At 42.0% G+C, this 22,191-nt stretch overlaps 1 protein-coding gene across 2 annotated transcripts in view; it reads left to right on the top strand.

The window, feature by feature from the left end:
- LSAMP (limbic system-associated membrane protein) overlaps positions 1 to 22,191 on the top strand; it is a 965,359-nt gene that overhangs the window by 425,533 nt on the left and 517,635 nt on the right. The gene's annotated exons all lie outside the window — the stretch shown is intronic.

Genomic DNA, 22,191 nt, shown 5'->3' on the forward strand with positions numbered 1-22,191 from the left:
ATACCATATCCCTGACTTCCATGTGCCCTAGCATAGCTTGTAGGAAGATCTGCTCCGTGATCTTTCCCAGCACAGAGGTGAGACTGACAGGTTGGTAGCTCCTGGGGTCGTCTTCTTTACCCTTCTTAAAAATGGGTGCGATGATGCCTTTTTTTCAGTCAGCGGGGACTTTATCTGATTGCTGTGACTTTTCAAATATCATTGAAAGTGGCTCGGTGACTGCATCAGCCAATTCCCTCAGGACTCTGGGATGCATCTCATTGGGACCCACAGACTTGTGGATGTTCAGGTTCCTCAGGTGATCACGAACCTGATCTTCACTTACAGTGGGAGGGATGTTGCTTCGCCAATCCCCTCCTACCAAACCAAGCATCTGAGTGCTGTGTTATGAGCAGTTAGCAGAGAAGACTGAGGCAAAAAAGTTAAGTACGTCAGCCTACTCCTTGTCTGTTGTTACCGGCTTGCCTGTGTCACTTAGTAGGGGGGGGATATGCCCTCCACACATTTACCCTGCCCTACGTGTCCACTAACACGTGAGCTGTCTTAACAGCCTTTACAGAAAAGACCCGTTCAATGTCTTTCTCCTTTTTTTTCCATACTTCTGCTCTGGCTTTGCATGGGATTTTGTGTTTCTCAGCACATTTGTACCACAGCTGGGTCAAGAGTCTCGTTTTTCTGTTAGTCTTACTGCATGACCTCTGGTACTCTGGAGAAACACAGGAGAATATTCCCACAAACAATATAATTAATTCAGCCACACCGGGACTGGCACTGATAAAGGCCAGGGTCTGGCAGCTTCCAGTTCACTTTAGGTAATTATGGCTCCTAAGTTGTAGTAAAAAATGTTTGGAAACTGCTCAAGTCTTGCGTACACAAGGGCTTGAAGCTTTAGGTTTTTTACCGTTCTAAGCTGAAGTCATTTCCATAAAATACTGTGTTGCCCATCTTTGCTACAGAGGCCACTCTTTTCCTCTGGAGTGTTGTGCTGCGTGATCAGTTCTTCCAGACTGCCCTGCAGAGTTTCAGCTCTGAATGACCAGTGGCTGCATGGCATTCACTGCTTGCCCCGCAGTTGGTTACAGCCAGCAGAGGGGCAGAGAGGACAAAAGGAGACAGTAACTGCAACTAGATTTACTGAAGTTTGTTTTTCTAATTCCTACGCCCAGGGAACAGCATTCCCTAACTATATTCAGCTATGGATTTCTGAGGTCAGCCTTATCTACTGCACTGTGCTGCTTCACTCATTAGTCTGCAGCATATTGGCATTTAGTTGAGTCCTTCTGTCCACTCCATTTCCAGCTCAACGTTATTATTTGTCAGATGCTGCCTACCCAACTGCTGTTTAAATGACCTTTCTAAATGTAAAAAGTATAATACATAAATACCGTCCACTGAATAAGAAAGTACAGATAATAGCTAAAAAAAAAAGTCTCATTACCCAGCTCTGATGTAGGATATAACAGCTCTCATAACACATTTTGACTTCTTCTAACAATATAGAACAGGAAATACAGAAAAATCATTGTATGTTTTCAAATGATGGAGGGATCTTACAGAGGGAAAGAGCTAATTACTAACATTGAAGTTTGGTCAGGGAACTATGACAAGCAACCACAGCTCTTGAAAATGTGCCTCAGAAGTTATTAGTTCTGTAGCTGTTATAAACATACCTCCACAAACATGAGATGTACAGTCCAACCAACACTTGATGACTTTGAGAATGAAATTAATTCCCCTCAATAATGAACATTCTCTTTGCCAAATGGATTTAGAATGTTGTTGTTGTTCTGTTGGCTCTTTGAGGCAAGCACAGTTCATTTTATTTGTAATCTCTCATATCCTTGGAATGTCATTATTCTGTAAGGTCTGCTCTAAATGAAGTGCTGATGGTTTGAGAGGTCCAGGCCTCTGCTTTCCTGCTTTAATGAGTTGCAGAGTAGAATTAATGCAACAAGAGATGCAAGTGGCTCACGAAGGCTTTCCACTCAGAGAGGAGGCATTGGAACGTAGCAGTGTGATGAAGGCCTCTTCTGCTTTGCTCTCCACCTGAAGCTTTATTGCATGACTATCACACAGGGCCACGAGCTTCCCTCTGCCTTTCTGCCAAGTCTGAATTCTGTAGCAATGTTTGTTTCCAGGAGTAAACAGTAACCTTTGCTTTATAGTGCTCCATCACACCACAAGCTTACGTTCAGGTGTGCCAATACCATCAGGAAGGTCTCCTTTGTACGCTGTTGTGTGCAAACCAGTATTCTGTAGCATCCTGTAGCTGCGCAAATACAACCCTTCTGACATGCAGCTTGTGTTTTACGTGAGAAAGAACAAGATGAAACTTTCAACTCACATAATATGCAGCTTGCATTGTGATCTCCTCAACACAAGCTTGGCCCTGCTTTGGGTCTTGAAATCAGAAACTGTTTTATGCAGCAGAGGCTGCGGTCATGCCCTTAGCTAATCCCATCCTTCTGTCCTCACCACCAACTCCTCTTTGCCTTTCACAGTTCTGCTGTGTAATAGGCCTCTGTCTATTTAATGAGTTGATGAGCTGTTTTCAGAGATCAAATACTCTCTTCGGTACACACGTACCTTCATCTGCTAAAGCAAATTCTATTGGCTTTAGGAAAGAAGGGTTGACAGTGTAGAGAAAAAAGACTGATGAAGGGAAAGGCTGCGTGATTGCTGAGCATTCAGATTTGGAAGGCAAGAGGGGCTGCTATTTTATTCCTCCGGTGTTCTGTGTATCCATCACTCAGACAGAATTCCTGTTAGTGGAAATCTAATTCTTCAGTCACTAGCCAAAGTTAATTAATTTGTAAATATATTTCATCTTGTAAGCAACAGCCCCTTCCAAGAGAGGAGCTGATAGAAAGAGCAAAGGTGTGAAGATGTCGCATGACACATGTCCACCCCAAAAGCCTGAGGTGACACCACGCTGTTCCATTTCCCCCATCAGCAGCTCGGCAGAGGTTTTCATTTTACTCTGTGCAGCAGTGCTGAGGCTGCACCAGGATAATGCATCCAGTTTGGGCTTCCTGATTGTACGGGGATGTTGAGAAACTGAGCAGAGTCCAGTGGATGACAACCAAGATAGCAAACAGGAGCGCATGGCTTGTGATGAATACTTGAGGGACTTTTGTTCATTTAGGTCAGTGAACAGGAGATACTGGGCTGAGTAGACACCAGCTGGCAGCTACTTGACCGAGCTGCAAAGACAACAAAGCCAGACTCTTCCCAGTAGTGGCAAATGATAGAAAGCAGTGCAGTGAACACAAGTTGTAGGGTTTGGATGGGCTATGAAGAAAAACATATTCCCTTGTGAGTAATGTTATATAGGAAACAGTACCCAGATTGTCTCTTCCTTCCAGAGGATTCTCAAGAGCTGGCTGGACAAATCCACAGCTGGCTTGATGTAATATTTAGTGGGATATGAGACTAAACAGCCTCTGTGGTCCCGTTCCAACAAGCAATTCTGTCATTCTGCCACCCTTTTGTTGAAGCTGTTCATTTAAATGTAAAGGAAGACCAAAAAAGAAAAAAAACAAGCTGAAGTAGCCACATATAAAAAGCAGCCATCAAACCCAAGTTGTGCCATTCTGGAAAAATGAACCTTCTAAAAATGAAATGAAGATCTTTCTGTAGAGCAGCTGCAGGTTCTCTTGGACCCAGCTCTCATTCCTTTGTGTTGTGAAACTGTTCTGGCAGAGAGGAAACTGTACTTCAGCTTCATTTAAGTGAGAAGTTCTATGAATTAAATATAATTAAATATAAAATTAATATATATGAGCAGCACCTTTCCTTATGTTTAGTTTATTTTGTTGCGCAGTTCCTTAACTAATAGTACGAGGCTATGAAAGATGCTGAACCCAGAAGAGAAACAGTAAATGGAGTATTTAAATAATCAGGTACGTAACGTATCTTTTAGATTAGGGGCATTCATTGTTTTGGTAGTAGCAAAAAAGATTATCAGAACCACTTCACTGGCTCTGCCTGCACTTTGTTCACTTGTTCTTTTTAAAGCTTTAAGGAGGAGGAACACACTTTCTAGAAGTTAAGTTCCAGGCATTGATCTGCATGAAATCTGAACGTGCTTATCAGTATTTTCATAATTTCCTTCTTCCATGAGGAAGTCTAAGAAGTGGTTTTGGTCTTTCTGGCTTTATGTTCGACATTACTCACTGATGTTCAGGCATTACATTAGAGCATTTGTTGTGAGCAGTGGCTAACTTTTCTATGCAGGGATAAAAGACGTATTTCTTTTCCCTTGGCATCAATGCAGTGCATACACTGTGTATGCTATAAAATTTACTGCACCTTTAATTGTTTACTTCAGTGCTTGTAAACAAAAGAACAGGAGGTACTTAAATGTCTTAGCAAGTTTAACAAGTTATGAAAAAAAAGTTTTTCATTACAGAACTTCACAGTTTATTTCCCTTTCAGTTTTCCCTCTTTCATTACTAAGTGAAGACGTAATTTGTTAAATTCTTAGTAAGTGGGATTGAAGGGTCACCAGATTGCTAAATTAAAGGAACAAATTAAATATCGATACTAAATTAAAGTGTTGGCCAGGCTAGTGAGAACTGAAAAACAATATCTGTACTCTATTAGTGGCTTTGAAATTGTTGTGGAAAACTGTCAGCAAAACATGCAGTCTTCCATATATCATCCTCTATCTTTGCTGTGGCGGGCAAAAGAATTCACCAATGACAGGTGCTGTCACAGAATATATTTATTCTGCAACTTTTTATTTTCTCCATCAGCTGCAATGATGGACAATCATGTCTTGTTTCCTGAATGATAGCAATTTCTTAGAGATTCTACAATTGCTGCCCTTGAAGACTGCCTGTTTCATGAAGCAATGTCAAATTCTATCTATATGCCTTTACAAAACACTTATCACTGTGGTATTTAAGCACTCTACATGGATTAAAAATGAACAGTGAAGCTGCCTGGAGGATAGTTGGTAAAATCTACTTAAATTTTGGATTTTGTGATGTAATGTGATTTCATTGGGTTGACAGAGGTGCACAAAGAAATATCAGACACTTCACAAAAAATTCAGAAAATGAGCTTTTCATGTTTGTTAACTCGAAAAGAGATTAAAGTATTGAAAAGTTTGAGAACAAATTCTAGTTGTCAATGAGACTTAAATCTTGACATGCAAAAGAATCAGGGCTTTTTAGTTACTATGTGATGATGGGAGGTGGGCGTTCAATCAGCCTGTGATGGGCTTTGCCACTAGAATTACATTTGGGTGACAGAGAAACCTTTTCCTGTTCTATATTTGTTATTTCCCCATTGGCACGTCAGTTGAGAATTAACAAAAAGTATTTTAAATGATGAGTTTAGAGTCCAGGTTCTTTGCTTTTCAAGCACTACTTACTTCCATGGAGCTTACAGATTCCAGGAGCAAAGCTGTTTGACCTCTTCAGGAGTTAGTGAATAGCAGCTCTTTGGGCTCCCCAAAGACATAACCCTGCAACACGGAAGAGAGATTCTCAGCTAATGACTCAGCCGGGTTCCATCACCTCAGAAACTAAAATTTTGCCCTTCCACTGCAATCGCTTTATTGTTTAAGAACTGCTTAGAAGGTTGTTCAAGCTTTGTACAAGTTCTGCATAGTCTGGGAGACCTTAGCTTTATACTGTAAACAATACGTTTGATGCTGTGTACCTCTCATATATCTTTCTGTCAAACTGCAAAGTCCATTTTGTCTCCAGAGCACTTTTTGATTATAGTACTGTTCAGCACCTTTAGCTTGATTGGAAAGCCTCCATACTGAGCTGAAGGATACAGGAAGAGGCAGGAGAAATTCACGCACTCAGCCAACGCTGAAAATACAGGGACACCAATATTTCCCATAGCGATAGAGGAAAGCTCACCACTGGTGAGTAGCGCTTTATCAAGCTATTGATTTCATCAAGATGGTGGAAGGAAACCAATAATTAAGGATAAGCTTGATAAGCTTTTGGAGTTGACAAAGACACCCATAAATGGGAAGAGAAGAAGATGTAAAAGGTGTAGCTCTTGCCCTACCTCAAGAAGTTTATTCTCCCTTAAAGAAGTAGAAGAAGTAAGCTGAGTAGGCTCAGGGAGTCACGCAGGGACTGGGAGAATCAGCAAGGAAGCAGATGGTTCCCTTCATCTCTTCCTAGAGCCCACATAATTACAGCAATAATGCAAAGAGCAAAAATTTCCATTACCTACAGGAGTTACTGATTAATTCCAAGTTCCAAGCAAAGTTCTGGCCTATACTCTCAAGAAAAGAAGCGTGTACACACAGCCAACCATCTCCTTGGCAATACACAGAAATAGCAGCAATTTGTATTGCATTTGGCATGCTCTTAAAATGCCATTTTGGGATGATGGAGGATAAGCTAATACAGATACTTGTCACAGCCACGGAGTACGCAAACTCCTTGGGATAGAAGGTAACCAGGAATATGGACAGATAGATTAAAAGAAAGATTGTCAATAACGTGCCTTCTTTAACAGAGCAAGGAAACATGAGATTTACTGAGCATATGGCTTTGAATGGCTGTGTCAGCAACCTGAGATAATATTTGTGCAAAGATGCTCAGTAGAAATGGGATACACATTCCCATGAAGAGTCTGAGATAGCAAATAGTGCCCAAGATGTTAACAGAGCAATAGCAGGTAATGCTAAATACAGAGCTACTAGAGCAGGCACTAGAGCATTTATCTATATAACTTGTTCAAAAATGGGAGACCGATGACTTACGTGCCATAACTGCAGCAAAACCTGAATCTCGGTATATTCACGTGGAGGAAGATGCCCTAGCTTACGGTTATGAAAAATTTCCAGCATGTATTTGTTGGAGGCCAGCATTAGCTGGAACTGACTGCAAGCCATTCATTGTGGTTTGCAAGATGCACTGGGCAGACACCCGCTGGGCACAGAGGAATTATTTTTCTGTCCACTTGCAAATGTATGATTTGCAAACTGAATAGTGGTGGAAGAGGTCTGGTGGCTGCAGTTACACTCCTAAGCATTTTTAAGAGTGGTTTACAGCAGACCGCATGAGCAGCCAATCTGATTAAAGAAAAAAAACTCCACCTTCCTAATCTCAAGAAAGTGTGAAGGGTTCTCCTGATAATATAATTAAAGAATGAACTTTTTAGAAAATCGGTGAAACTATTGGGCCAAAGTTTGTGTGTCCACTCCCTTTTAGGATTAAGGAGAAGTTCTCAGCACTGTAAGGGATTTTGTTTAAGGGCAGTAGGATGTTGATCTGAAATGTGTTACAGGGAAATATGATTAAAATGATACATGAAGGTCATTTAGGGATTGAAAACTCTGAGAGAGGTCAGAGATGTTTTTCACTGCTCCTTAAATGAACAGTGATACCAGGGAAACTACTGAAGTGTCAGAAATAGAGGTCAGTGCACTGAATGAGACCATGCTGGTAGCACAGGAAAAAAAAAATTGTCCTTGAGCAAAAGAGGCATAGATTCAAAGAAAAATGTGCTGGTTCCCTTTGAAAACTTAGTTGAGGATGGTGCAGCCAAACAGGTGTTTGCACACATCAAATCAATTTTTGCTGGAAATAGCATATGTGATAGATTCTGAAAATGGGGGAATGATAGTCGCTCTAAAACGCAGCGGTTCCCACTCGCAAAGCAGAGGCAAATGTGTTACGTTCATCCAGTGCAGCAGTGTGAAGATTGGTTGTGACCCTGATCCTCCACGGAAGCCTAACCCCCATTATTTGTACAAGTTTGTTGTGATCTCAGGGCATTACTGGCAGGGACTGTGTTGTTAGCTTCAGGTCTGAAGTAGAAATGCTATTAAGACATTTTAATGGAGGAAATGGACTACATACACATCTGCCGAGAGGAAGGACTTTGGAGGCAGAATGTCCTGAGGTTTTGGAGTTGCCCATAACTTCTGAATGTACAGTCTGGATTAAGTCAGCAGTAGAGATGCAAGTCATGAGTCAGATGAGAAGATTTTGTTTTCGGAATTAGATTACTAGGCTGGAAATGACATTTCATTTTCAAATCCCAGGGATTTCTCTAACAGTGCTTATGCTGCTGGAGTCCAGTTCTTACAGTAATGATCTACGTCTATTTCTACTTCTGAGGTGAAGCATGATTTCATTCAGCACATACAGGATCACGGAGGACTATAAGAAACAAGCAAACGGTTGAAAAATTCTGGAGAGAATATTTTCTGCTCTCATTTAATATTATTCTGCGTGTGTTTTTTTAGTCCTTATGGGTGCAAAAATGTAGAATTTTTAGACAGTTGCCAGCGTAATGTCACCCAGTTTCATCTCAAGCCTTGCTCTTCTCAGAAGACACTGGGGATAGAGGCAACTGCCTGAGGAGGCTGTGCTACACCTCTGCAGCGCTGACCAGCATACAGCCGGCAGGTTTAGCTCTTGAGCTCTCTGCCCACTCTAAATCCACTCCTGATCTTATCTAGATTAGCCATTTTATACTTTTCCCACTTGTCGACTTACAGTCTCATTTCAGGTCTTATCTCAGATTATCCCTCTGATTTTTTTTCCACCTGTGCTACTTTGTCTTTCCTCTTCTATAGTCATTTATTATTGAACGCTACACTGGGGTCATGCTTTGTTTTTAAACTCTGGAAAGCTGTTCCAAATGGTGTGCATGGAAAGAGCTGTGCAAGCACAGTGTGTAGTAACCATTTTCACCCCAGAAGAAGGGTTTCACTATTCACGGACTTTGTCCTATACGTTATCAGTTACCTCATCACCAGAGAAATGGAGACACAGCACCAAGTGTTAGCACTCATGCTGACAAGTTGCAAAAGCTTGAGTGGCTGCAGATGAGCAGTAGAACATGCTGACAAGTTTATACTCACTCTGCAGCTTTTTGATGGAACAAAATAGGGGTCACATCAATTCAAACCTTCCTTTCGAGAAACGGAGCAACTCAGTTATTAGCTGGGAATTAGAGTGGAATACAGCTATTAGATCTTGGTGGAAAGGCTGCCAATTTTCATTATTTCAGACCAAAATGTCAGCTTCTGGGGTATTCAGTATACTTGTTGCCTCTGTGTTCTTGGTATACTGCAATAATGTAAATTACACATTAGGAATATGAAATCCCAGGTAGTGTGGGAAATGGCATTCTTATAATATGGTTAATAGAACAAACATTCTTTTGTATGTATTCAAAAACCGTCAGTATGAGTGCTCAAGGAAACTTAAAAGGACAAGGGAGAACAAATGGTATTCACCATCTCAGACTCGATCCAACCTAAGTTAGGAAACAATGGATAGACAGACACTGCAGGGATTCCTCAGATTGTCTTTGTGTTCCTGGAGGAAGGGCTTCATAATTTGCACTACTTAGTGATGAATCGTCCCTGCAGACAGCATTGGATCTCACCAGAGGGCCGCGTGCATCTGTTGGCACGGGCACTGCAGGGCGGTGTGTGTTCAGATGGCTGTTCGAATGGAAGTGTTTGCTAGTGGTGGATGATACAGCCAGCTTCTCAGTTAGCAAAACAGGTTGCCAAATATTTTAACAACTGCTGTGTTAAACATTTGCTACAGAGGAAGGTTGAAAACAAAATTAGAAGAGTTGTCTAAATTCGTACATAAACAAGCGTTATCTTTGAACAGAAGTTCCCCCCAACACCTCTATTAGCCCCTTCAGGGGTCAGTCCATACGTAATCAATCATGTCTGAGCATGTCAAAAGGCAACAGTGTCACTTCTGCTTCTGCCATTGTCCTTCTTGTTCCTCAGCTCTGGACCAGCCAGCGTCCCCATAGCACTTGCGTATGTCCTCAAGGTTGTGGTGCCTGCCTGCATAGCCCTTGTTTCCTACATAGCGCGTCTGCTTTCCAGATGCAAGGGGAGGAGGTTGACTGATGCCTCTGTAGAGATGCTGAAGGTACAGGGTACAGCTGTGGGAGATTTAATTTCTTCCTATTGTCAGGGAAAAAAAAAAAAATTAAAAAAGGCTTACCCAGCAGCTAAAGGACTAGTCGAATATATGGGAGGCGAGGGCTCAATGCTACAGACTTTCAGTGTGACCATAGGGCAAGCCATTTTGTTTCTCCCCTTTCCTAACTGTATAAGCTGATGTTCTTTCCCTTGTAAGGATTTTCTAAGGCAAAATGTAAATTAAGATCATGGAAGGCTCAAAAGCTCTGGTGATAGGTGTATACGTTATTAAAGATTATGCACGCTAATTGAAGAATGGGAATAAATGTTTAACAGTGATACACTGACACATCACATATATATATATATATATTTTTTCCCTTTCTCTCTTTTAAAATGTCTTCAATTTACCAACTTCTTACCTGATTACTCTGATTTAAAAAGCTCTCAACTGACAAACCGCCCTTTGGATTTGTTTACTCTGTGGACTCTACAAAGGAAAATGAAAGAAAATTACTGCTAGAAAAAGTAATGAAAGCTTCAGCAGTGAGTGGATCTTGCCTCTTAAATCCATGGTGTTTGACGAGCCATTCTGTTTCTATTGCAGAAGTTCATAGTGTCTTAAAGTTGCAGTTTAAACAAGTTCTGGTGCTGGACATCAGGAGAGGCTAGTGAGTGAGAGAATGTTTTCATGAGTATTTCAACCATAAAGCGTGCGTTGTTAAGGGCTATGTGGACCCCAGTGATCTGTGCTATTTTGTAGGGAGTTGCAGTGGCTGTTTTCTGTGTTGTTTAAAATTACAGATGGTTGGGAATGCTCCGTGGGAATGATTTTCTGCACAAAGATTTTTTCCAAAATTGAAACTTTCTTTTGGGAAATCAAAATGAAAGACTTCATTTTATTGTCAGTTCAACCTGAATCATAAAACTTAATTTTATAGAAGTGAACCAAATGTTTTATTTTGAGTCAGTTCAATACATGTTTAATTTCAACATTTCAGTTTGCTAGGGACCAAAATGAATGTTGAAATGTCAATATTTCTCAGTGGATGGGAATTTCATTCAGCTGTATTTGAGCTGTAGTTGAAAAATTCTTCTACAGGCATCATAGGCCAGAACTGCTAATTCTGAGCCTATTTCCAGTCTATGCTTCTTTTGATGGGTGGTGAAGGAAGCAGGTAAGTCTAATAGTTACTTTCCTTAGTCAGTTGTAAATCAAAAAACGAATTAAACTGGTGACATTTGGATCTTAAAGCTCAAGTTCATGCTGCTGGATTTGAAATCTCTTCTTTGCAGACAAACATGTGGATCATTGTAGTCAAGTTTGTCTCAGACATTGCCAGTAGGGGAGGGTGGCCCGTGCAGAGCTGTTCCAAACCACTTCCTATATGAGGTGTTTCTCCATTTCTCCTACAAGTGATTTGGCTCCACTTGTATAGGCGGTGTTTGGGAATGCTTGTATACTCAGAGTAACATGTAAGTGTGCTGTCCCATCAGAGGCAGAAGAGGCTATGATATCTAACTGGTACTCAAGCCAGCTCTAAATACATCCTGCTCCTGCTGTCACTGCCCAGGATCATTTTTCCCTGCCTTCTCATGGTATGTGTCTTAGTGTCTCAGCCCCACATATAGGGCTGGCATATATTCCAAGAATACTGCAACCACAGAGAACCAAAAACTGTCTTTGCGAACACAAAAATGGTCTCTCGTTTGTACTACCAATGAATTAAAGAGTTTAAATAGCATTTTACTTGTCACAGCTCTTCAGAATTGTCTGTGATCTGTATACCTTTCTGAGGGGAATGTGTCTGTTTCGTGTTTTCCGAGCCTCCTCTGTTCTCTCTTGCCTGCAAAGCCAGGAGTTGCCTTACCTCAGTCTACGAGGGTCTGTTGTCAACTGGGTGCTTGGTGGGCAGAGGGAGGGTGAAGAAGCAGCCCTGCTCCCCCAGCCCTAATGGACTCATAGGAAGCTTTTACTGCTTGTTGGTATAATGCAGGCTGAGCTGAGCATCAGATGAAATGGGAGCTAGGAATACAGAGGCTTGCTTGTTAGAACAGTAACCTGCAGGAAGGAAAACACCCTCTGCCTTCAGTGTTGTCTTAAAATATGCAAGTCAATTTGTTCTTATTAAACAAATGCATCTGCTTCAATAGGATGTCAGAGGTGTCAGTCTCTTCCTTTTTCTTTGTGGTTGTCCTAAAAACAAGTGTTTGATCAAGATCATATACTTTGTCAAGGGAGATCTTACTTTACACCCCCACCCCCGCCCTCGTCCCCTTCCTGCCCCTGAAGAAAGGTCCCTTTAATCAGCTCTAGAGTGCTGTACCAATTACCTCCCTACAGGGTGACCTTTTTATCTCGTAATGGCATTTTGGAATCCAGTCGCCCTAACCTCACTGGGAGTGTATGCATGTCACACTTCCAATCCTCTCTCTCTTCTTTCCCCCCGCTGTTGTTGGCACTGAATACGGCCTAATATATTCATGACCTAATTAGAGTAATTTTTGCATAATAATGACCTCCCGGGGGAAACTTTTTTGGGGTGTTTTTTATGCGTGTATGTGTGTGTGCATGCACACTCAGACTGTTCAGACACATTAACTGGAACAAGTGTTTCTTAATTTTCAAATGTTTCTCTGGTTATTAGAAGTATTTTTATGTCATTTAAAATAGAAACGATGCAAAAGGAAGCCCCAGAGGAAAGGGATTGTTTTACTTTCCTGCTCTGTGTTTCTCTCTGTTACTTTGAAGCTTATGTCCTCTCGTCTGAATGTCCAAGACGGGCACCATGCTGCCTTGCTGTTATTAGATGCTCTCATTGCTTTCAGGGTTTCACTCTCATCTTTGCCAGCTTCATTCTTCCCCTCTGTCACACAGCTTCTTCCCCTCTCCCCTCATGTCCTTGTTTGACCTTCAGGAACAGGTTGCCCAAGGAGGTTGTGGATGCCCCATCCCTGGAGGCATTCAAGGCCAGGCTGGATGTGGCTCTGGGCAGCCTGGTCTGGTGGTTGGCGATCCGGCACATAGCAAGAGGGTTTAAACTCGATGATCATTGTCGTCCTTCTCAACCCAGGACATTCTATGATTCTATGAGTCCTTCATTTGCTGTGATAGTCACTTGATGTTATCATAGCCAAGGGCCGTGCTCTCTTTCTCTGTTTCTGACATCTCAGTCCAAGTCTCTGTGGGCTGCTGTAAGTGACGGCCCATCTTGGCAGACCATCTCAGCCCTGTGATGACCCTTACTTTGTTACTCTCTCACTTCCCTGGAACTTGACATGTCTTCATTTCCTTGCTGACCTTTCTGTTTTCCCTCACTTTGCAGTTTCCACTTTTTCCTCCTCCTCAGCTTCTACTGTTCATTGTTCCTGGAACACACCTCCCACTGCCAACCCTCTTTTTTCTTGAGCTCCAGTTGTTCTTTCTCTTGCAGTCCTCGCTGGCTCTCAGCTGTTGTTCTGTTTTCAGCCTCCGCAAAAATGGAAATACAACCCTTTCTGACAGAGGTCATGGTCCACCTTCCTCAGTGTTACGTTTTTATAAATAAAGTAAGTCTGTTGACCTTGACTGTGTTAGTAGAGATTTATACCAGCAGGACATGTTTATTTCTATAAGCATGCTAATTGTGCTTTCCCCAAACTGTTGTTTAAAGAGCATTAAGGGGTAGTGTTCAGAGCACTTACTTGCTCTAAAATGACACTACAGGATGAGTTTGCTGAAAATGTTATTTATCTCTTTCCTACTTTCCATATATTTACTTTAGTCTTAGTAAATAGTTCACTCAGGTTTTACATCAATGAGAAAAGACAAGCTTTCCATAGACAGCTGTTTTCTAGTGTTGACAGAACCTTCCATGCCTTGAGCACTCCTGTCTCTTGGGCTTTTGTACCCAGCTCTGCTGATTTCGTACAGAACCACAGAATGGTTGATGTTGAAAGAGACCCTTCCTACAATCCCAGGTTTTGACAGTTCCTTTGTATGCATTCATCCATTGCTTTGGCAAATGCCTCCACTTATTATTGACCTGAGCATATTACTGTATGAAAGCCAGGCTGTTCTGCTGCCTGGGTCTACAGATCTATCTCCTGCTTCTGTTATAGTCCTTCATCTCATACCCAACTTGCATCAAGCTTGGCTGACAGCATCCCCTGTCATTTCAAGAGTGGGTACACGTGCCAAAAGGGAATGGAGAATTAAACAGGTACACTCAAAACACTTCCCAACAAAATCTTTTTTTTTTTTTTTTAAGAGTCTGTGGAAATAGAACAGTCCACATTAAAAAGTGCCATGAAATATTCATCAGTGCTCTTCACTATAACACAATTCATTTTGGGGTTAGCTGCAAGATACATTGGGCAAAAAATGGGGCACTTATGAGGTTGTTTCACATCCTGGCATATCTGTGTCTTGTTGTTGCTTCTTGCATTGTTTTTTTAAGTGCCCAGGCCTTAGTAGATGCAAAGGAACATGCATATGATAAATGGGAACCACTTCAAATGTATGATGCAGTTGGAGAACTGTACTTTGTTACTTTTAAAGCTGTAGTTCAAACACACCTTACATTTCATCATCTTTGTGTGTTTTTTTCAGTAGGCGAGTGGATTGAGCATTAATGTTCGTAGACTGTAGGCAATGGGTTTATGAGTGAGTAAGAAGGTGCAGATGCTAAGGTCCCAAACGCTGCTTGATTAGCTTATTACACTGAAGGTACCGCAGGAGCAGGTGGTCTTGGGTGTGGGGATGGAAGGCAAAAAAAGAGGGATGGATAGATTTGAAGTAGTCCTGAATGTTTTCACAGCAGTTTGGCTTCAATGCTCCATCTGTGCTTGTGCGCTACACATGGCAGGGATGGCATATCTCTTTCAGATCACAGGAGGAAAGACCATTTTGAGGATTGTGATAATCCTTGAGCAGGGGGGAAGAATTCATAGCAAGAAGAGAAGAGGCTATAAGTGCCTTTTGGGTCAGTGCCAAATTACCATTGGTAACCTTTTCAGTCCTGCTGCTGCTGGTTTTTGTCTTTATTTCCTTCAGTAAGGCAAAATTCCAACATGATTTGCTCTTTTCCATCTTGTAACACCTGAAGGTGGTCCAAAGAAGAAGGACCTCCTTGACAAAAATAGAAACGCAGAGGGACAGAAGGGAAGAACATTGTGTTTAAATGAGACGCAATAGATAACTGAAGAGCACATATTTTGATACTTGGCCATCAAAACTGTATTCCTAACTTTCCAGGAGTTGCCTAGGGACTGAAACTTTCATTCCCAAATTCTGCAACACTTCAGGGCTTCTGTTATGATGCCAAAATGAGAATGGTTTGAATCTGAGCTCTGACCAGTTGGATTTGTGCATTTACATTTTTCACTATGGACTTCCTTAGGAGGTCGCTGCTATGTGCCATTGCTCTTCACCCCTCCTGTAAAAGTATCAGGAGTACTTCTGCGTATGAGATTGATGTGGATCAGCAAGATAGGAGGATGGTGCTGGACACAGAAGCAAGATCAGGAATTTGAGTTCAGTTTATTTTGTTATGGTCACATTTACGGGGGTCTTTTATTATATGCTGTCACTTGCTTTTGTTCTTATGATGGCCATAAGAAGGGACATAATTGTTTTTTTTTTTTGTGAGGTTAGGTTAGGTTTTTTATTTTTATGTAGGGCTTTGATGAGTAATGAATGGCAGGATATTCTTAGTAGTATAAGTCTCTTTAAATTTCTGAGTTGCTTTTGCCGCATCACATTCCAGTTGTTCTTATGTGCTCTACGTTTACTGGAGTAAAGGGATTTATTCATTAATTCTTCTGTCCTATAAAAGTGGTGTTGGTAACAAAGCTGAGCATACATTAGAAATCAAGAGCTTTGGTTTCACCATGCTTTATAATGTAAAGAACTAGCAGCAACTCAGAATGCACAAATTAGGTTTTCCAAAGAACTTACTTCAGAAGTGCAAAGCTTGACATTTACAGAACAATGAGAAATCCAAATCACTACCTACTGCTTTCTGACACCTTCTTGACACCAGGTGCATCTTCTTGTTGTACCTGAATGGAATAAATCTGGAATAGAAAAGGGGATGACACTCAAGAGCACTCAAGAGACTCTAGAGCTCCCAGAAGAAAGGAAAAAGCGGGGAACAAAAAATGGAACAGAAACAACTGTATTAAGCTGAATGGAGAAAAAATCCTATTTAAATTCCCCTGACAGCTTTCTAGCACCGCTCTTAGTGTGGTACTAGGAGAGTGTGATAAAACTCCTTTGCAGATTCCACCACTCCCTAAAAATCTTGAGGTGAATGAAGGTGCAAACGTAGTGAAGGCTTTTGTTCTTTTTGTTTAAGATTTCCACAGATACTTAATAAATCCTTAAATCTTGCATATTCGATTCTGCTCTGACTCTTACCATTTGGCATCCAGATGTTTCATTTTCTTGAGGATTTCTGAGGGAACAAAACCTCAGCATGGAGAAAACTGGATGGAGAAAAAAGCATGGAGAAAGCTTTATTCCTTTGTCTCATGTCACCCCTTTTCCCAACTAACTGCAGCAAGCATCTCAAGGAGGGTGGAGTCCATGGCTGCTGCCTAACCCAGTAGGGAAGGCTTCTTTAGCAGCTGGATCAATAAAGTGTTTCTTCCACATGCCTGTATCCTTGATTGATCTGGTTGACGTTTTCTCTTTTCATCATCCTTTTCTTCTCTTGGCACTTCATTTTAATTCATCCATGAGTAATCCTCCTCCTCTCCAGATGCTTCTCAGTATTAAACTGCAGCCCTTCATGGCCTATCCTTACCTTGGACCTTTATGCCAAACAAACAAACAAACAAACAAAAAACAACCAAAAAACACAACAACATCACACTCTCATTAACCCTCTTTTTTTCAGGCAAGACGGGAAACTGCACGATCCTGATCTTTCTAGTGGCAGCCAAGCCTTACCTGAGAAGTCCCAGCAGTTGTTTCCTTCTCTTTCAGCAAGGGAATGACTGCTGCTTGCAAAGGCCATTGACTTTACTGACAGAACATTTTTCATTGGAAAGTGCCTTTTGCTGCTGCAGTATTCATTTGCAATGTTGTTTTATCATTTCTGAATCAAAAAACAGTAAAAATGCCTTGATTTCATCTAAATGAAATGTTTCAATTGTTCTAGACCAAATGTTTGCACGTGTGTTAAAATTTTATTTCATAGGAAATCTCAGAGCTGTTTGGCTTTGTTCTGACTCAGAACAAAAACAGATCTTGATGTTGCTTCCAGTATGGGGAAAAGGAAAGAAAAAAAAAAAACAAAAAGCTCTCAGCAGGAGAGTCTCCAGGTCTCTAACTTACTTTAGGAAAGTTAGTATTCTTGTCTATGTTGGGATTTTCCCTCAAACTCCATTATAGCACAAGTACTAATGCTAGTCATGTAAATGGTAGATTGACCGGTTCAGAGAGAAGGCGTTGTTATGGTACCGGGGCTCCCTATCACTTAGCATTATCTAAATGTGCTATGCAGGCAAAATACTGGGGATTGGGCTATCAGCATTTTCGAATATTGGAGCTGGGCTAATCCAAACTTAGGCAAAGCTCAGCAGTCACACATCCAGACAGAGATGCGTATTTGGTTTTGGTAGAAGAGCCATCATCTTGTCCCTAGAACTTCCTCATTCATGTTTATGGAAGTGCCTCTGAGTTGCTGGACAGATCTTGCTTTGTGAACAGGTACGAGACCTTTGTGCACCTTTTCATCTCTCTGGTTTGTTCGGGCAGTACAGGTTTGCATGCACAAATGCAGGTAAATGCTGATCCAAGCTGAAAACATTCCAACCCAAAAAGTATTTTGAAGAGAAACTGCCTCTAGATTTTCAGATTCGTGAGTCTTCAAGGGGCACCTTTTGAGATAAACTTAATTAAGGAAGTCATTCTATTAATCAGTTCTAATTACTCATGCAAATCACAAGCGCTCCGGCCTGTGGTTAAGTGAAACCTGATTTGATCCCAAGTGCAGCCAGGCTTAGCGAGTCCAGTGGGTATTTGCGGGAACGTGCCTTCTCTGATCTTCGTGCTTCTCTCCAGGTGCAGTAATCTTCTGGAGACTGTACTGTGAATTGATTAGTTGTCATGGGCAGAGTGCCATTACCTTCAACACTGGGGAGGATGGGGGGTGAGAAGCACTGCGGAGCGTGTGAACTCTTCCTCTGCATCCCTTTGGCACCCACACGTGTAGACATAAGAAGGGCTAAGGCTGGGGGTCTGCAAGAGGGGAGGCTAGCTATGAAATGTCGTGCAGGTGAAAGGAGACAGCTGCCCCTTTCAAGGCAGAGGTCTGTGTGGCTGTTTCTGGAGAACCAGGGAGCCAAATATGTCAAAAGGATGCGGCTCGGCGTAGGGAGTGATCCTGCCTAGCTTCATGCCCCTAATGCCATTCTCCATCTTAATCCCACCAGGTAAGGCAGCTGTGAATTACTCAGTGTTAGGCAGCCAGTGTGGACAGCTAAGGTAAACGAGTGAGTGATTGCTGACTTCACCTTGATTGATTTGCGTAACACAGCGCTGTTGGTTAAAAGGCTGAGAACGCGGGTTTGTTCTTTCTCTTGCCTTTAAAGTGCCAGCAGCATAAATATTCATTAACATAAGATTCGTGTTAACACTTCAAAAAAGGCGCCTATTTCACAGAATCTCTGCTGTAAGACCGAGGCCTTTGATTGCATCAGCGTGGAGAAACTCCTTTTGCCTGACCTGGGATTTCCCTGGGACTGGGCTACAGTCAGCCATCTCCATGGGCTGCTGTGAAGGAGTGCCCATGAAGCAGGGAACGGCGTGGAGCCGAGGGCTGTATCCATACATCTTCCTGGCAGCCAGGCTCCTTGCTACGTGGTGGCACAGCTTCCCTACCCTGAGCTGGGTGGAGCTCCAGCTGAGCTCTCCAACAGGGGAGCCCATGCTCCTTCGTCTATTATAATTATTTACTTCTCTGTTAGCATGTGTGCTAACCCTGCACGCACACGTCCATGTGCATTCCCCCTCCCTTTCACACTTCCTTGCATGGCTGGCAAAATGAGCTACAAGCAGATAAAAATTGAAACACAGAAGAGAGCAAATTACAACATGTTCAATTATCTTTTTCAAAATCATTCTTCATCTCTGCTGTACTTGGTGGCTGGTAGTGTTCTCTTAGCAATCTGACAAGGGCATTATTTTCTCCCTTGTTTTATCCCTTCTCTTGTGTGGTAGGTGGTCAACGAGCCAGGACTCAGGGAGAAGTTACGCAGTGGGGCCAGGCAATTCAAGTTGCATGAACCAGAGAGCTAAAAGAGCAGTGCTCTTCCGGTCTCCATTCAGCAGCCTGTGTAAGGGGCTCTCCCTCCATTAATTGCAAATGTTTCTTCTTGTTCCATGCAAATCTTACTGTGGCAAGCAATGCGCCCCTCCTTACAGCTTTTTTCTTGCAGAACTTTGCTTTGTTGCCATCCTTGCTGTTATATTGACAACTGCCACCCACTGCCAGCTCGCTGCCGGCCTCACCGAGGGCTCTGCTAATTTGCTAATTAGTAGGCTCCCCCTCCTGGCTCCTCGCAGCAGCCCTGCGAGGTAAGAAGGACCCCAGGTAGCTGCCTGCAGTTTTGTTTCTCTTTTCCAGGGCGGTGGATTTGCTGCTTCGTTGCAGGTTCCTCGAGCAGAATTTTAGTATTGCTTCTGGATTGACTGTCGACTCAAGTTTTCTGCCTGTTTACAGAAGTGCTCCGGGGTGAGCGTCCTTCTGTACCCCTGAGACCAGCGCTGCGGGATCACCTTTTGGGTTGAGAGGAGATTTTGTTCTTTATGGTCTATTTAGCTCTTGGCCTCTCTGCTGAGAAACTGTCAGTGAATATAGTGTCAAGTGTGGTAGTGATAGTTTTAATAATGAGGACACCTGTCTGCTGTAAAATAAGATTACATCAAGACATTTTATGCAGTTCACATGTAAGTTAGAAACGACTTTTGGTGATGCCAGCAGGGATTGCATTAAAGGATTGAACAATAAATGCAACAAATTGCCCATTAAAATTGGGAGAAATTTCTTCAAGTAATGAAACATATTTAAACGTGTGTATTATAAAGGTGAAACGGTTGAGCAGTTTCCAAGCCATATTAGGTCTGGTAAAGAGCTTGATCAGCTTAAATCTGAAAGGGAGTGTTTTGTGGCTTAAAGCAGAAGCAGATTTTTTTCTAATTGTTTCATTATTAACATCGGTGTGGCAGTGTGTGATTTTAATGGAGTGCTATTGTGAGGATAGTTAAGAAGAAGAGAAGGGCTGTAAACAAGCTATAATGCTTGCAATGCAGATCCCCAGGTAAAACAGAGCATGGGAGGAAGCACTTGGTTTCATCCCTGTTTTCAGGCAGATCGTCTTGTTCACAGCTGCTCAAAAAGTCACTGGGAGAACTGGAAAGGCAGCTCATCTTTTAGGAGTCCTAGCTCGATATTCAGATCCAAACCAGTGTTTTCTTTTGGTTACTTTTGTGAAGGCAGTTTCCAGCGAAGTCTTGAATGTGGCATCTGCGTGGTCTTCAGTCATAACGATATTCTTAAGCTATCTCCTCAAAAACCCAAAGAGAAGAGCAGTGTATTGATGCTGAAAACCAAAGAGAGCACTTAATGGGAAAGAAATTGTACTTATTACTACATTGCAGACATTAAACCACTGGCCTACAAAACCAGAACAAGTAGGAATATACTTTCTTCGCATCTCCAGTTAATATACAGGAAAATAGGGACATAGTAGAGCTATTGTTTAACCAGCATCACACACTAAACTGGGGATAACCTTTTAAAAATATATGTGTATTGTCAAATGCAGCATAATTGTTCATGCCAGTGCAAAGTGCGGACAGTCACAGATTTGCATAACATACAGTTGAGATGCTCCAAAAGTGGCTGTTGGCTTCTGGGACAAGTTCAAAACACTTTTAGCAAGAGGACTGAGAAACAGAGTCCCTAAATCAGTAGCCATTTTTACAAATGTAGGCCTCAGGTTCTTAAAATGCACTTCTAATAGTTTAAAGTGTCATCCAGGGAAGTAACATTTGGGTTTAAATTTATGGGGCCAATTGAATGTGTGATATAAATCTGTATCATTTAGCAATTGCCCCCGGAGTGAATCTCAGAGAGATTTTTATCTTGACGGTAGCCCTTTAAAGGAAAAGGAAGAGGAAGGCATTGAATTGGAACAAGCCAGCATCTCTCTGTGTTTGTCTTTGGTAAACACTGCAATTTATTTAAAGCACATGGAAGGCAGAAAGAATACGGTGAAGTTAAATCCCAACAAATTGTTTTATATTTACAAATGAATTAGATTATTTGCATTTGTTGTGTTTTTGGGTTTCTTTGAAACTGCAAATTAATGAGAAAAAATTATTTCCGAATCTTATTTTACTTAAAGGCGAGTTTAGCAAAGGCAATTTGCATGTAAATCAACGTTTACCTGACGCGTGCAATTTCCACAGTTAGATAAACCATAACATGAAACAGATGAAAGACATGGGAACTGTATAAAAATTCTTTGAAAGATAATAGGCAGCAGTTTGCAATAAATATTCATTAAGTGAGAGGGTGCCCTGTTCTCTCTCTGCTGCTATCCGTGCAGCACTCACCTCTTTCCGACAGCCTCCTTGTTACATATCTTTGCTCTCCTATTTCTTCCTTTTTTAATCTGTCTTCTTTCTTACAGTGTAGCATGGGTCACTTTCATTATGGGATGCCTTGTGCATTTCCATCATCATTCTGTACTTGTGGGATGCATAATGCAGACCAGGAAGGATGCATGTGATAAAGCAGCAGGGAGGTAAGGGCTGGTTCCAGGGTAGAGCAAAGCAAACGCCTGCTGGGCTCACAGGGTAGGAGGGCAGCTGTGGCCCTGCTGTCTGCTCTATTTTTTTGTGTGAAAAGAAGAGCTTTGCCCCCATCCAGTCCTCCTCTCCCAAGCAGCATTTGGCTGATCCCAACATGTAAAGCTTGGAGCCAGCTTTCTAGGGCACAGCTGTAAATAAAAGGATATTTGAAAGAAGTACAGACCAGAGTAAGTCCACAGATGTGCCAAATCCTGCATGCCTCTGAAAACCGAAACCCTTATCATAGAATCATGGAATGGCTTGGGTTGGAAGGGACCCCAAGGATCGTCAAGTTCCAATCCCCTGCCACAGGCAGGGCCACCAACCTCCCAGGTGTAGGCCATCATCTCTTTGGCTGTTGTGACATTCAAAGGTAACATCAGCATACTGCCTGGGTCTTAGGAATATTCTGGGACTTCTGCAAACAATTCAGCATGCTCAGAATTTCACCCAAATATCTGAT

The sequence above is a fragment of the Gallus gallus genome, chromosome 1 (genome assembly GCF_016699485.2).
Source record: "Gallus gallus isolate bGalGal1 chromosome 1, bGalGal1.mat.broiler.GRCg7b, whole genome shotgun sequence".
Lineage (NCBI taxonomy): Eukaryota > Metazoa > Chordata > Aves > Galliformes > Phasianidae > Gallus > Gallus gallus.